The 17,189-nt window shown below is 46.0% G+C and overlaps 1 long non-coding RNA gene across 2 annotated transcripts in view; it reads left to right on the top strand.

Moving 5' to 3' along the window:
* Positions 1 to 10,744: 10,744 nt before the first annotated feature.
* LOC139057341 (uncharacterized) overlaps positions 10,745 to 17,189 on the top strand; it is a 32,949-nt gene continuing 26,504 nt past the window's right edge. Inside the window, exons 1-2 of one of the 2 annotated variants that reach the window (XR_011512691.1) lie at positions 10,745 to 11,209; positions 12,621 to 12,769. This is a non-coding gene — a long non-coding RNA (uncharacterized lncRNA). The remainder of the gene's footprint in view (positions 11,210 to 12,620; positions 12,770 to 17,189) is intronic. The other variant, XR_011512690.1, reaches the window with a different exon arrangement.

Here is a 17,189-nt window from a genome sequence, read left to right as displayed (position 1 = left end):
CTGCCTCCATCTTTACCCGCCGTGGTTACTCAGTGGCTATGGTGTTGTGCTGCCAAGCACGAGATCGCGGGATCGAATCCCGGCCGCGGCGGCCGCATTTCGATGGAGGCGAAATGCGAAAACACCCGTGTACTTAGATTTAGGTGCACGTTAAAGAACTCCAGGTGGTCCAAATTTCCGGAGTCCTCCACTACGACGTGCCTCATAATCAGAAAGTGGTTTTGGCACGTAAAACCCAATTATTCTTGTTCCTCTATCTATCTATCTATCTATCTATCTATCTATCTATCTATCTATCTATCTATCTATCTATCTATCTATCTATCTATCTATCTATCTATCTATCTATCTATCTATCTATCTATCTATCTATCTATCTATCTATCTATCTATCTATCTATCTATCTATCTATCTATCTATCTATGTACCTACCTACCTATCAGAGACACAGACTTGACAGGACCGAGATAAAAAGCGCTTGTGCCCGGTAGCACACAAAAGTAATATGACGCCCTCAACTCTCTCATAGTCCCTGCGTTGCCTTGAGGCGTTCAAGCCAAGCAAAAACAGATAATTAGGCACATGGAACTCCGTAAGTGCCTATATCATGTCGGCAGCAAATACCTCCTAGGGGATAGAAAGACTTCGTGTTTAGACTGTGACGTCGATCGTCTGAGTTGAAGCTGTCGCTTCCATCGAAAATTGTGCCTTCGAAGAAGAATGATCATGCTAAATATCACCCGTATGCCGCATTAAAATGTGCTGCCGGAATTCTCCCGTGTCGTAAAGGATAAAAGCGCTCAGGCTCTGTGTCGTCTAGGGAATGTGGAGACGGGCAACGTGATCTTTGGAACGAAACGTGTAACCTAAGCGTGTGATGGTGGCGTTGCATCGCTGATGGTCATAAAGGCGAATATGCAAATGAGTGAAACTATGGGCCGAAACAAACCTCCTAAAGCTGCGGGCAAGAGTTTTCCTCTCATGAAAAAACAAAAGCAAAACGGCACGAACAATAGTATCAAAATACAGTAGAAAGAAAAACACCAACGTGACCGAAACCTATTTGCGTTGTCAAATATCTTGTAGCAACTCGCATACCGCGTGAAGAAAGTCTGCTCGCTACACAAATTATTCGGCGTGCGTTGACCGCTTACGCATTTAACTAATGACAGCGACCAACTGAGAGGTTACGAGACGGTTGCGCCCTGTAATGGAGTCGGTCATTTCAAGTTATGGGGAAAACGACTCCTTGACCGCGCTGCCTGCACGCTTCCGCTGCACTGCAGTGAAGTACAGCGTGGCGCCGTACAAAACACCGACGACCGAAGGGCGATCTATCTGATAGCCAGTCACTCGAGCACGTAGGTGTGTGCGCGTCGGCATTGCACCGAGGCAGCGGCTAATTAGGCGTGCAACGGCCTGTCACGCAGAATGGCAGCGCATGACACGCGAACGCGATTCCCATCGGCTTGACCTAATCACTCGAAACTGCATAACCTGCGTGACCGTGTTCGCCAAATGCGGATCGATGACATCCGGTGAAGCAGAAGCTTGGAAGAGATAGAAATAAAAAAAATGTGAGCTGGAGGCTCCGCCCAGGGCGATTTCCCCAGGGCGCGTCGAAGCGGCCCGACGAGTTGCCAGAGCGCGCGCGTCTGGGGAGCTGGAGATGTGACGCAGCTTTAGCAGGAAGCTGCTGACGTCAGTGCTTCCCAAACGCCTGAACTGCGCTTATGTACTCACTGCCAGTCGCGATTCTCTCTATAGAGATAGCGATAGTGAACTTATAAACAGAGGGATGCTAAAGATGGGGCTACATCGACGGAGCGTTAAATCAACAACTTAGTCGGTATCTGGGCGGCTACACAAGTGCGAGGCAAACCTCGCAGTTTTAGTTAACCGAAGAGTCATCCATGTAATAATTTCACCTCATTAAATGTGTTTATTCGTATACTGTCCGCATTAAGTGAAGTGGATATCACACAATAAACAAACGCGAGCGCATTGGTGGAAAAAAGCAAATCACCATCGATAAAACAATCAATGTACTGAATTCAAGCGAGAGAAGGCATCTATGAAAAGCAAAGGGAAGGAAAAAAAGTAACAGCGACAAGTCATACCCGACGCGAGAAGGCATACTATATTATGAGCTGGGGAATATTATCTGTACAAAGATATGTACAAAATTCTGTACAAGAATTATCCTCAACTAGGGGACTCCACACTCACGTCTCCATAGCGCTCGAATTATGTGTTCTTTTTTTTTATTATTGCGATAAAGACTAGCCTTTAAGGCATAATTCTTGGAGCGTATATGTGTATTATATGTGTGCTGTGAGGCCTGTGTTGTGCATGAATTGAAGCAGTGTGTTGTGGAATCTGTTGTCATGTATCCAGCGGTCATAGCTGGTTGTCACACTGTAGCGGAGGCCGGCTTGCAGTAGGAGACGCGAGCGTACCGATTGTAAACCCGTACATGTCCATATTAGGTGGTATGCATCTGCTTCCACCACAGGAACGGAGCAGTATGGACACGTAGCACCCAGTGGTAAATGCGACCAGTTCCACCTTGAGACAACAGCCGGTGTAAGGGCCACCCCGGCCCGAAGCCTCCTAAGCACAACTTCCTCCGCCCTAGTAAGGAGAAGGGGGAGGGAGCAGACACACGGTGGGATAAAAGCGCGTGTGTCCTGCCGGAGAACATTTTTACGGGCTCGGTGTGAGTTACGGGGTTGGGGTGGGAGGCGAATAAGTGGAGGATCAGGATTAGGAGGGCAGTGTGCCTGCTGGTCAGCAGCAATGTTGTGAGGGTTCGCTGAATGGCCTTGAATACAGTGTACCTTGACGCAAGTAGCTGTTTTATGTTTATGTTATGTTTTAGCTGTTTATGTGTTCGATGCGATGTGTCTTCTCTCCGGCATATCTCCAATTCGGTCGCACTCCCATGGGTCGGTCAACCTCTCCAACACCACTATAGTACCAGGCCACCTTGACTACAGTTGTCGCGATGACCTTCTGTACTTCAAGTTTAGGTTGAATTAGGTTTGCTAGGGTTGTCACAGAGTATAGTCAAACGCCTCTCTTTCTCTCTCTCTTTTCCCTCGTCAAGCGGATGGGCTTGGCGACCATTTCAGGGGACAATTTCTAGCTCGCTTTTCTTTCTCTCTGTGGGGAGTTTATGTATGTGTACATTATTATTATTATTATTATTATTATTATTATTATTATTATTATTATTATTATTATTATTATTATTATTATTATTATTATTATTATTATTATTATTATTATTATTATTATTATTATTATTATTATTATTAACTCAATAAATCAATCCTGTAATTACCGTGCCCAGAAACAAAGAGAGAGAGAGAAAGGCAAAGGAAAGACAGGAAGGTCTGAGTGCTGGCGCATGCATACATTAAAGAACTAACAAAAAGAGACTGCAAGGGAATGTAAGTAAGAAACAATTAAGAAAAGGATCAAGTACGAAAAGAAGAGCTACACACGACAAAACGCAAGGTGAATACAAAAGAAAAAGGAGGAGAAGGGCAGTTAAACCATGGGTGAAACAATGACACAACAACGCAAAGCTGGGAGAAAAACAACCACAGCGTGTTATGAACGCGCGCCCCACGGTTACCCCATCGTAAGGAAGGTAGCAGAGGCAAGCAGGAGGCTGTGCACGGTGCACGCAGTCAGAACTCGGGTATGGTGGCTTCTCGTCCACTGCGGAGCATACGAGGAAGTTAACTAGCCTTTAACCGCCACACCGACGTAGCGACTTTTGTGCCACTGAGAAATGACGGAAGCGAAAAGACGTCCTTCCCAGAACAAGTACAGAGGCGACGGCAGCCCCGTAAACGCCCACAACAGCATACGCCGAAGATCCACTGCCTGAAGGCTTGCCGCGCGGCATGTCAAGTACTCGTACACAAGGCCCGCACCGGGTCTGCACTTAAGCCCAATGTACTTGCACGCTGGCGTGCCCACAAGGAAATAAGACAACTTCCGGGACAGCACGGCGGAAGAGCTACCAGCCATGCAGACAGGTCGCCCAGCCTGCAAAACGGCAGCTGCGCCAACCGTCGGGCACTTGCTGTGGGAGGGCCAAAAGTGTGCAGCCCTCCGACGAGAACATCAGGGGCAAGTGGCCAGCTTCGAGCAGTGTATCCGTCGCTCGGCGGAGGCCGACAGTGTCCCGCGAGCGCTGTTCGCCTTTGCTGCGAAATCGGGTATTCTCCGCAAGGTGTAACCGTGCGGGGAAGCATTCCTCGGTGGCTGGCCCTGTCGAGCTCACCTCTCAAATTCCCAAACTCCGTTGCCCTTAGTAGCCCGATGAGCCATCCCTGCTTTAATAAGGCTGTACTATATCATGAAAAATATCGAGATCGTGAAAGTAAGCGTTATCATGACTATATATTCTGGTAACGGTTGATTGTTGGTGATGGCGGGAGGCAGGAACATGGAAAGGTCTATGTTCTCTCGTGATCTTGAGCGGAATACGAGACGTGACACAACTGAGGAGTTCGGTGCCGGTGAGGATACCGTGAAGGAGTTTCAAAAGAAACAGAAGGCCAGCGCGATTACGTCGGCAGCGAAGCAACGGCAATGATACTAGAGAGCCCGCGAAACGTACCGCGCGACTAGTCACGCGACAGTGTGTTTTTTTTTCTCATTTTTTCATTGCTTTTCGTTCAGGCTCGGAAAAAAAAACTTTTAATGTACCGCGTTACCAAAGGGCCCTCTCTCCAGTGAGACCGAATGGGAAGAAGCCCTCAAAAGCCCGGACCTCAAACTCCAGCTCAAGGCCGTCCAGAGAGCCCAAGAACTGGCGGAGCGTCACCACGTTCCCGTCCCGACTTGGGCGTCACCTACGGTTTCGGCCCGAGGAGCTCCCCGCATGGGATCTCTAACGGCTTAAAACTCCTCAGGACCTCACTGAAGTTCTTGACTGACTGAATGATGTACGTAGCACGTACAGAGCCGCACAAAGATATATCGGAAAATTTTCATGATGGCCTACAATTTTCTCATTGACAATTTCACTCCAATTATAATATTAGAGCAGTTATTTAATTAATAATAATTAATTATGCAATTAGGTGAAATACAAAAAAACAGCCTGACTTGCTCCAAGCAACGGCCAACAACATTACCTTCTTTGTCCAACTACGTGGCACTAGGGTGGTTACTTGCGCTAGTTGGTAATTCATGATAAAAAATGACGTGCAGCGCGAAGGACAAGGACTGCGAGAGACGACATGCAGTGTATGTCGTCTCTCGCAGTCCTTGTCCTTCGCGCTGTACGTCATTTTGTACGTGTCACTCGCATATTTTAAAATATTGGCACAGGTTACGCGGGACACCCATGCATATGTGAAACCGATTGGTTAAACCACATAAAACAGTTCACCTGGCGTAACGCTTTTTTCAGCGTAGCGACTACGTGCCTGCTTAGCAAATCGGCAAGACGCGGCCCACTGACTGGGTTCCCGACAACACGCACATTTATTTGCACCTGGATTAGCACAGTGCCACAAGCTCCCGGCTAATTTCTTCATTTTTTTTTGTTGGTGTCAGGCATCACTTCAAACCTGAAAATTGTAGTTGAGTGGACGAGGATTCGAGCCCACTATCTTCAGATTAGAAGCCTGGTGTTCTACCTCTGCGCTACGAAACCATTTCTTCAGACTGATTTCAGAAGCAGCAATTGAAGGGGGAAGTAAGGCACTAAGGGCAAAATTTAGGTAAGCTTTCCATAGTAACAAAGTACCTAATAAATGAACGACAAAACATGAAAGCGTTTCACTCAAGAGATCAGATAGAATTCACTGAAGTGTCAAACCTTACCAACAATAAGAAAGTACGGGTATTAGAAATTATAGCCTCGGAAAGATTGAGGAAGCAGTAAAAAATGACCGCAGCATGAAATCAGTGAAACTTGGCATAGGACAGGTCACCTATGTAGTGATAGATAAGCAGAATAATGTCATCAGCAATATCGATTATGTGGTAAAAGAAGCAGAAAGCTTCTATACTGACCTGTGCAGTAACCAGAGCATGCAGTCACGCTACCTTCACTGAAAGCAGAGATGAACAGTGTACAGAGGTTCCTTCTATAACTAGCAATGAAGTTAGGAGGGCCTTGCAATACATGTCCCGGAGAAAAGCGGCAGGAGAAGATGGGATAGCAGTCTAATTATTCAAATATAGATGAGATATGCTTGAAAAGCTTGCGGCCCTTAACACCCCATGCCTCACGACTTCAAGTACACCAGGAAGCTGGAAGAATGCCAACATTACACTAATCGATAAGAAGGGAGATGTTAAAAAATTGAATAATTATAGACTCATTAGCTTGCTTTCAGTATTGTACAACATATTCACCAAGATAATTTCCTATATACTGAGCGAAACGCATGACTTCAATCAACCAAGAGAACAGGCTGGCTTCAGAAAGGAATATTCTGCAATGGATCCTTTCGACGTCGTCAATCAGGTATAGTTGAGAAATCTACGGATCTCTATGCGGCTTTCATATATATTATGAAAAGGCATTTGATTCAGTAGGGATGCAAGGAGTCATGGAAGCAATGCAGTATATATCTTCGGAAATATATACAAACTAGCGGTGCGCGAATATTGGAAACCTCAGAATAATGAATCGAATAGTGTCCTATTCGATTCGGTCTTCGAATAAAATGGTCACTATTCATAAATGCGAATATTTTTCGAATACTTTTCGAACATTTAAAAACGTCAACTGCTCCCAAATGGAGATAAAATTGGAGCAGAAGCACGGTAAGTTTTCACCCCCCGCCAGCATAATATAGACATATAACATGAGAACTTGCGTAGTGGAGCAGGCTACTCCACTTAGGTATCCATACTTTACAGGCTGTGCAGCGATCATTCGCTCTCTCTGAAGAGCCCTGTACATGCGAAGAAACTAGTTGCTTGGCCCTAATGCTCCATACGTGCTTTTAATAACCAGCACTTCCTAACGTACTATGTAATGACAGAAACTTGCTAACTTTATGAATACGGGGATGTGAACATCGTTTTATATCAATTGTGATAACGGCCATTCATTATTCGAAAACTATTCGAAAATTATTCGATATTCGATTCGATTCGCTTGTGGTTCACGACCATGGGCGGCATTCGCATTCGATTCGGTCTCAAAAGTACCTTTACTACAAACATTCCCTAGCTACCTTGCGTCTTCACAAGAAAAGTAGAAAATTACTTATCCAGAGGTCAGGCAAGGAGACACCAATGTCATTCAGTGCATGTTCAGCGGAAGTATTCAAGCTATTAGATTGGATCGCCTTAGGAGTGAGGATCAACGACGAGTGTCTCAACAACCTTCCGTTTGCAGATGAGATTGTCCTGCTCAGCAACAATGGATATGAATTGCAGCAAATGATTGAGGATCTTCATCGAGAAAGTGTAATAGTAGAGCTGAAGATTAATATGCAGAAGACAAAAGTAATGTTCAATAGCTTGGCAAGGAAACAAGAATTCATGATTGCAAGTCAGCCACTAGGGTATGTACAGGAGTACGTTTATCTAGATCAATTACTCACAGGAGACGCTGAATAGAAGGAGGAAAGTTACAAAAGAATAAAAATGGGTTCGAGTGCATACGGCAGGCGTTACCAAATCCTGACTGGGAGCTTACCACTGTCGTTGAAAAGAAAAGTGTACAATCATTGCATTCTACCGGTGCTAACATACGGGGCAGAAACTTGGAGGTTAATACAGAAGCTCGAGAACAAGTTAAGAACCGCGCAATGAGCGATGTTATGAAAAATGTCAGGCGTAACGTTAAGAGACAGGAAAATAGCGGTGTGGATCAGAGAGCGAACGGCACTAGCAGATATTTTAGTTGACATTAAGAGAAAAAAAAAAGTGGAGCTGTGCAGGCCATGTAATGCGCAGAGCCGATAACTGGTGGACCGTTAGAGTTGCAGAATGTGTGCTGCGGTAAGGGAAGCGCAGTCGAGGACGGCAGAAAATTAGGTGGGGTGATGAAATTAGGAAATTTGCAGGCGCAACTTGGAAACAGCTAGCGCAAGCCAGAAGTTCTTGGAGATCGCTGGAAGATGCCTTCGTCCTGCATTGGACATAAAGATATGCTACTGCTGCTGCTGCTGCTGCTCATAATGATGACGACGACGACGATGATGATGATGATGACCTCCCTTAATCGCCTGAACAGTTTAATCATCTGAACAGTGGACAAGGTCATAGATTCCTTGCTGCGAAGGCCCTCACTTCTGCTGGCCATATTGATTCGCATACAGGAAATGGTACCGCAACGTTGCAACCAACAACATTAAAAATGTACCACTGGTGCGTACCTGGTCACGCAGGTCCGTCTGCCAGCGCCCTTGAAAGCAGCAAAGTTTTCTGATACAGCGAGCAACAAGTTTATTTGGCCTCAATCGCCCTCCGGCGCATACAGAGACACTCAACGCCACATCCGCATGCAGACGCGCAAACATGCACGCGTAGCCTGTTGGAGGGTCACATTCGGGCAATTCGAAATGCAAGAGTGTCGCGGGAGCGGCCGCCTTTATTACGCTTAACGAGGCGCTGGCGGGGTTGCTAATGACAGATTCACTGGGCCTCTGTATACGGACCGACCCGGGCCAAATGATATTGCCGGCCAGCTCTCGCGACGATATTGTGCTGGCCTCCACTGGGAATAAACATCAGTAGAGAACTGTGCAAGGCCGCCGGAGAGTACGAAACTATATTTGCTAAACGTCCATATAGCGCATTGATGAGTTTTAGTTGTACTTCCGCACGTTCGTAGTTCTTTGGACGCAACATGCATAAAGGGAGGGGGAAAAAAAAACATCCTCCGTAGGTCCCAAGGTCACAGCAACCAAGCGTGAACCAAGTGATGTTTGCCATTGGCCAGCCGCCTTCGCCATGTCTGAAGTCACGATCGGCTACAGCTGCTAGAAATCTTCAGACGATTGCTCGTGCAAGCAGTTATCGCGTAAGAACCTTCGAATACGGGCCACCCGCCGTTGTGGCGCAGTGGCTCTGTCGTTGCTCTGCTAAACTTTAGGGCATGGGATCGAATCCCGGCCGGGGTGGCTGCATTTCTATGGAAGCGGAATTCGAAAAGACGCCCGTATACCGTTCATTGGGTACAATATGCAGAACCCCAGGCGGTCAGAATTAATGCGGCATGCCTCATAATCATACCGTGGTTTTTGCACGTAAAACCCCAGAATTCGATTTTTTTTATGCGGACCCAGGCGTTTTGCGAAATGTACCGGCATTTTACCGCACCAGGATATTTCTAGCTTGAAATCGCAGGGACTACTTGTTAACGAACAGTAGCCAGACGGAAAGACAGTCCTACGTGGGTGCGGAGGGGCTTGCAACCTTCTGTAACAAATATTTTTTTTAAAGTTTAGTACTTGCTCAGCTTTTACTTTTTACGTACGTTTTACGTGTTTGCTGTATAATTTTTGGCATTCCTTTTCATGTTCTTTAGAGGTACTGGTTTTACCGTAACACCATAACTAATCGAGCACAGCAGCGAAAATTTTCTAGCCACAGGCACGGGGATTCTAGTTAATCGTCACAGCTAGCATATAGCACCTTAAGGTTGCTATCATTCGACCTTTATGCTATCATACAATAATTTTTATTTAGCTCCCATGAGTTAAAAGCACCTAAAACAGTACTCTCTCAATACGGATGTCACACGGCGCACTTTTGATTGCGATCAAGCCCCATCCGGATCAAATTTCTCGGTCGCGATGGGTTCCTTTGAGGAAGTTGCGTGAGGGAGCCAATCGCGGTCGAGAATTTCGATCCGGATCCGGCTTGATCGAGATCGAAATTGGTAGTGTGACACCTGTATAATATTAAAAATGAAAGCGTGAGCCCGAACTTCAATCCATCAAGTGAGATAAAGCTGCCTCCCTATACATTCATTATGGAAAATAAAGAACTACAGTCTGGTGGACCGGTCCAAATTATTTCGTTTCGGTGTGTGGAGTGGTTTCGCTCAGCGTCCGTCAGAAATATTTGGCGCAACACCGGTGATATACGTTCCTGAGCAAAGTTGCCAAAGTCGGCCCTAATTAAGTCAGTGGTCAATCAGCTACCCCTATCCGCGCTTGGGGGTCGGACATTGGCCTCTTAAAAATTTTGCTCCCTTTGAGGCTTATCTTATCCCACAACGATAATCATCTATCTTTCCTGCATTTTCTTTCGGCAACGCTGTGCACCCGCTATGGGCAACCAGGACCGAAGCTTCGCGTGCCGACAGCAGCGCCGTAACAAACAGCATAGCAAGCGGTAGACACAATTTCCAGTAGCACGTACAGTGATTTTGTGTAAAGGCCAGAATACATGGAGCGAACTTTCACGACGAAGTTCGGGTGGCAGAAAATCAGCCGCGGCGCGACGCCGTATGTTCGTCGGGCTGCGCTACATCGAGCGAAGACACGGCGGTCGCCGCCGGCGAGTCGCTGCGTTGTTATCAGTGTGGCTATACGAGGCAAATGCGCTGTCGTAAAACACATGACACAAAAAAAACTTTAATGACAACTATTATCGCTTTTGAATTGTGGAACACTCTGAAAACGCGTAAAATTTTGTTTAGAAATGATTTCTAGTGTTTTTTATGTGTTTGAGACATTCATTTGCCGATGTAGTTTAAAGAAAGCGGCGATGCTATGCGTTGTGGCAACACTGGCCGGGTAAACAACTTTCGACTCCTCCAACTCCGCGGCTCTGTTCTGTGGCTCAACGCGCGCGCGGCACGCTTCTGAACAGCCGAAATTAACTTGTCGTTAAATTCCAGCCGCGCCGCTTTGGATGCCACGTCTACGAAAAGCGGGAGACCGGCGTGAACGATAGAGCGGGATCGGGATACACGGACAAGCGGGGAAGCCTAGTCGGTAGTTGGACGAGACGGTCATTTGCGGAATCGCCAGCTGCGAGAGAGAAAATCTGGGGGCGTTTGCGCCCTAAGTTTCTCCCTTTGCCTAGGTACCACGGAGGAGAAGTTTCTTTGCTCGTTTTGTATGCGTTTGTCCCTAGGCGAGCCGGCATTCTGCCATGTGTCGGCTGGCGATTCCTTCACGTCGATGTCTGTGTTCTTGACGAAGCCGTGCGTGCCGTGCGTCGTCCACAAGTTCTCCTCCTGCGTCTCCGTGGATGTTGCTGGTAGGTTTGTTGCACTTTTTGTCGCAACGGTAACATGCGTAACGGGCGACGGGATCAGTGAATCATTGATCAGCGAACCTGTGATATCGAGGATCAATCGGACAACTTTAATGCCATAGCATTTCGCCGTGTCCATCATGCGTTGGTTGTCAGTGCATACTGTACCCTTCAAGAGATTCGCGTGAACATGCATGTCTGCATGTTGAAACATATTTAGCACCCTGTAGCTAGGAAAAGCGAAAGTCGTTATGCAATTTATGGTCGTAGACCACTCTAAAAGGTGATGGCGGCCGCAGTGTTCCGACTGGTGTTATAGAAGTGGCGGGGTGCTTTTTTCGTCCCGACGATATAATGGATTTTCTCCAGTACTGCGATAGGACGGTATACGTCACCGGCAAACCGAGCCCTCACGAGAGCTCCTGAGCTTACAATGACGATCTGCCTAAATGTACGTCCGATCCTGGCCACGGCGGCCGCATTTCGATGGGGGCGAAATGCGAAAACACCCGTGTGCTTAGATTTAGGTGCACGTTAAAGAACCCCAGGTGGTCGAAATTTACGGAGTCCTCCACTACAGCGTGCCTCATAATCAGAAAGTGGTTTTGGCGCGTAAAACCCCATACTTTAATTTAAATGTACTACGTCCGACGTGCCTGCTTCGCTAGCTCTGCGGCTCCCGCTTACCGATTTATTGCACATGGTTTTGCTGAAGAACCTTTATTTATATCGAAGGGGATATGCCAGTGGTCTACACTATGGCCCCTACTTCTCGCCCTGGAAGAGACACAAAACATCTTTAATGTGACGAAAGATGGCTCATTAAATCAATAATCCGCCATCACCAACTCGGCACGAGCGCCGCACGGGCGAGAAAGTCTTTCCGACGTACACCCACTTTAGCAGTACATTTCAACTCGACATAGGTCACAGATTTCCAGAAGCACAGGCTGGTACACTTGGCTCACTGTAGCCAAGTGTACCAGCCTATTACTGCCATTTTTATGAGACACCTGCTGCTGCTATCCCTTGCCACAACTGCGCGTTCACTTCTTTAACAGCGCCAGGACTGATGCTTGGCATCAGTAGCATTCGTGACAGAAAATGCTTGCTCTTTGGCAACTGATGACCCAATTAATTTGCTACTTTCTTCTGAAATTTGCGCTCATAAGTGCTGCTCTTGTCACTGTCAAACTGATCTCCTTTGTGTGATCCCTTGTACTTTTTCTGTACCCTTCTCCCTGCACATGCTTGATCACTTTTTGTTGCTCTTCCCTGTCGCCATTCCTCTACAGTGGCACTGTCTTTTGCTATATGTGCCTGGCTGTCTATTGCTTATGCCGCATGTTCACTGTAATGATTTCCTTCGCCAGATACGTGAATTATTAATTGCTAAAAAAACTTTTATCTGCAGGGTCTCCTGGAAATTCATCCACAGCTGGAAACCAATATTGTGCTTCATCCCAGACCACAGCTTATCTCCACATCAAAGCCTTTACATCTCCAGTCTCACTCACGTTCGCTCTGAACAGAAAAAAAAAAACAGTTGCTGCACTTCACAAGGCAAGAATCCATCTCATCATTTTCTCCTGCGGGGGGGGGGGGGGGGGGGGGTATTCTGTAAGAGTACACCTAGTGGGCTGTCCATTTCGGCCACTGCTGATTGGATTCAGCTGTGAGAGGAGGAGACCAGCAGCCCTAGCCAATCAGTAGCGGCCAAAATGGACAGTCCACTAGGTCGGCTCTTACGGAATACTTCTCCCCACCCCCCTGCTCACCACATCTTGCCTGCTGGGTTTCTCTTGTCATGTATGACTTCGCACATACTTTTCGTTCATGTTCTCCTTTCTGCTTTGTCACTACACCTAAGCTTTTTTTGTCGTTGTTCAAGCAATAGCTCTTCATTGCCATTGCTATTTTCTCGGCCTTCACGTATTCTATGGCAGTCACTAGCGTCATACTTACTAATCAGTGCGGAAATAACGGAAGACACACAGAAGGGCACAGGACGAGGGCTTTCTAATAACTGAAATTTATTGAACACTAGCATCAAATGTCTCTTACCTTTGGTTGCTCCATATAACTTGCTAAAAATGCAATAGAAATTTTTATCATAGGGCATTCAATCTTGGAGCATATTTAAATTATAGCTATTTGCTTTGTGATGAAATATTGCTTTGGTAAAAAACAACTAATTAACTTGGCAAGTTGTTTCCAAAGACTGCATCCTTTGCATGTCCAAATGTCCACACCTTCCAAGTTCCTAAAGAACTTCACAGCTTCAAATGCTTTTGCTTCATAATTTTGCAGCTTAATTTGGCATTTTATCCCCGTTGTTCATCTCGTTAATGTGGCTGTTGTGTGACGGTACCGAGCTTATGACTTAGACCTTAGCATGAAGCAATGCTTAAAAACTGTTGTGCTCTTACACGCTTTATCAAATCACTGCTTTGTTTTAATGTTACTGGTGCTGTGGCTTTGGTGTTGGCTGCGAAACCCAAGGCCGTGGGATCAAATCCAAGCCCCTGCGGCCACATTTCGATCGGGGCAAAATGCAAAAAATGCTGTGCGCCATGTATTGGGTGCACGTTAAACCCAGGCGCTCAGAATTAATCCAGAGTTTCTCACTATTGCATCCCTCATCATCATTTAGTGATTTTGGCATGTAAAACCACTGAGCTTAATTTTTAAGTATTGTCTTTGCCCAGTACAAATCTAGATTTTGGACGTCACTGCAAATGTAACCAATACACAGATTTAAATACTTTGTCATCTAAAGAAGAATGGGACACTATAAAATGCAATAATCACCATTATGTGCCTTGAAGCCAGAACAATATCGGCACGCTAGGAAGCACCATCGCTATTGCCTGTTGCTTGACGACTCCAATACACCTCGTCACAGTCAAACAGAACAGCTTTCACCTCCAACACCCGCCGTGGTGGCTCAGTGGCTATGGTGTTGGGCTGCTGAGCACGAGGTCGCGGGATCGAATCCCGGCCACGGCGGCCGCATTTCGATGGGGGCGAAATGCTAAAACACCCGTGTGCTTAGATTTAGGTGCACGTTAAAGAACCCCAGGTGGTCAAAATTTCCGGAGTCCTCCACTACGGCGTGCCTCATAATCAGAAAGTGGTTTTGGCACGTAAAACCCCAAATATTATTATTATTATTTCACCTCCAACTTTTGTCCACTCTCCTTTGCCTGTTGTCTAATAATCTCGCCAAATTCTATGGATGCTATCCTGTTCTCCAGCTGTGAATTGTGGTTGAACCACTTCAGACGTCTGTTGACTTGTTTATCTGACACAGTGAAGTAAAAGTGTAGTGCAGTGATGTTGCAGTGATACTCTTGCCAGAATAACCTACTTTTCATGAAACCAGTGTAGTAGTCAGAAGACTGGCATTTATGCCAGCTGCATTGCCAAGCTCCTGCACAAGAGCAGCGCTTAGCATCTGAGCATTCGCATCATTCTGAGTATTCTTGCATATCATTTGTGCTCGTTAAACCTTGCTACAAGACATTAATTTTCAGCAGCCAAGCCTGACAGTTCTGGTAAATTTTTTGTGCTCTGAGCTGGTTTGATGCAATACTTTTAATGGAATTTCTTTATTGCTGTTTATTATGTGGTCAGTGACAGGATTTTTTTAATGCAAGAGTTAAATGGTTCTTTCAGTGAAAAAGCCGGCAGCATCTGTAGCAGCAAAACGGTGCCTAATTTCCCGTTGACTGTGACACCATGTGAGCACACGAGGCGCGCTCATGACACTAGCTTGCACTTGCTGGCTCGTGTCTCAGCAGAGGAACGCGAGCGAAGGGGAACATCTGCTGCTGCGCTACTTCGCGAGGGGAGAGTGCATTGCTACGACAACACATCACCTTCCCTCTCGCAAGCCTGTGTTACCACCTGTTCCTTGTCTACTCAAGCTCTTGTGTGTGTTCTAACTGCGCCTCGGTAAGGCTAAATCAATATATGCCAAGCGTCTTAACGTGCCCGCTTGCCTGCAAGGAGTTCATATCTCGGCCTGCTCAGTGGCGTTCAGTTGGACATTAAAGTATTCACAACTCATAAGAAGTGCTTAGGTGTCCTCGGATTTTCTTCGTACTTAATGCACAAACTTTGAAGTCATTTTCCATGGCGAAATTAGTTAAATATCATCGTCCCTTGTCTGCTGTCCGTCCTTTGTGTGAGCCTTATACATCTTTGCAGCCACTCCTGTCATGCACAGTAATTTGTGTACTTGTGCTTGATTCTTCCATGGCATATGATTAATTAATGCATTTTATTTGCATGATCCAACTAAACATGATCTCAAAAAGCTTCACTTGACTGCTCACTTGTCCCTGTGGCTACATTGTGTGGATGTACTATCACCATCAAATGAAATGCAAACAGCACAGTGCGTGCCTGTAGCATCACTGAATGTATAGTGCACACACTTCAATCATCACCCTCACAGGCATGCACATCTGGTTTCACAACACTGTGCAATGATGTTCGCCCTATACTGAGATATTTTTATTTCTGTTTTGCTTCTTGTTTTCTTAGATTTTTGGGGTTTTTTTTGCTTTGAAATAAGAGGAAAGCATAACAGAAAGAAAATTTGACTGCATTCAATGTGTTAGAAAATGTTCACTTCAATTTTTTTTCTCACACTTGAATCAAAAGCAGTGTGGCAACACTGAGTCTTGATGAAATGAATTGGCAGCCTCGGAAACTGTTCCCACTGGTAATCGAAGCTGATCTTGAAGGCCATGCTTTGGTCTACTGCAAAAACTGGAACTGATTTCAGGAGCTGGGAAATACGTTATGGCCCTCATTCATTGTTTTGCTTTTGCATCTTGGCAGTTTGCTGCTGCTATTTATAGCACAAGTGAAGGAATTGTAGCACAAGTAACACTGACACCTGTGCTGCCCTTTTTGGTGCCAGAGTGTGTGAAGGAAGGCTGCTATCTGGTCTTGAAATCCATCGAAGCAGCCTTATTCCCAGACATCACACAGCCTTGCCAAAATGGCGGTTGGCATGAAGGGTCTAGAGGCAGCGACTTCAAGTAGAATTTTCGACTTGTCGTACCAGAAATGGTTTTATTTCCAACAAACTTTGTTGGCTGTCCTCCAGGCGAAAAGCTGCAACATACAGCTTTAATGTGCCTGAAGGCCCTCGCATGGCAGCAGTAAGTCTCCTATCGGCAAACATATAACATACGAAACATTAATCTATCAGGATATACATTTACAATGTAGCAAAAGAAATGTGTGAAATCTAAAGAAACATTCATCTTTTCAGATAATTATATAGTACTTATAAAATAAATTCTTAATGTGCAACAAAGCCAAGATGCATATTATATGTATTATATGTCCCAAAATATCACATTTCAAAAATAAGCACTACAGACAATATGTCTAGTATGTACACTTGCCCCCAAAATATTACAGGGTGTGCGAGCGTGTGGCAAAACGACCCTTCTCCCCTTCTAGCTGTGCACCCATGGTATCGAGTTTGCACGCATGCGCATCCCTCCGAGATTGCAAGCGTGCATGTTTCTGCACTTCCTCATTGTGCGCTGGCAATATCCGAATGTAGCCGTGAGGTGCCTCTCTTGCGATGGGCGCAAAACTATGTGAAGCCTGAGCTTGCGCGTGCCGCTGCGGCTGCTTTTTGTCGAGTCACGAGCGCCGACGCATATGGCCCGGTGGCGAACCCAACAAGTAATTTTTTTTTGAGCTGCACCATTTCGTGTCCAATCTTTGTTGTTTCTTTTTATGAATGGGGCATTCTCCCACAGAAGAGCGTGTCAGAAAATGCCCCTATAGAAGGAGACAGTGTCAACTCCCATTGAAGACCAGCAGTTAGGACACAGAGACAGAGAAGCTGCCGGATGGATCTGGGACAGCGACGCTGGCCTGTACTTTCCTATCGTCTCCATTATCCATGGCAACCTGGTATGAAGAGCATGTGTTAGCCATTTATGCTTGA

This window comes from Dermacentor albipictus, chromosome 3 (assembly GCF_038994185.2).
Source record: "Dermacentor albipictus isolate Rhodes 1998 colony chromosome 3, USDA_Dalb.pri_finalv2, whole genome shotgun sequence".
Classification (NCBI taxonomy): Eukaryota; Metazoa; Arthropoda; class Arachnida; order Ixodida; family Ixodidae; genus Dermacentor; species Dermacentor albipictus.
Note: the sequence above shows the minus strand (reverse complement) of the source record. Positions and strands in the feature narration are given on the sequence as shown.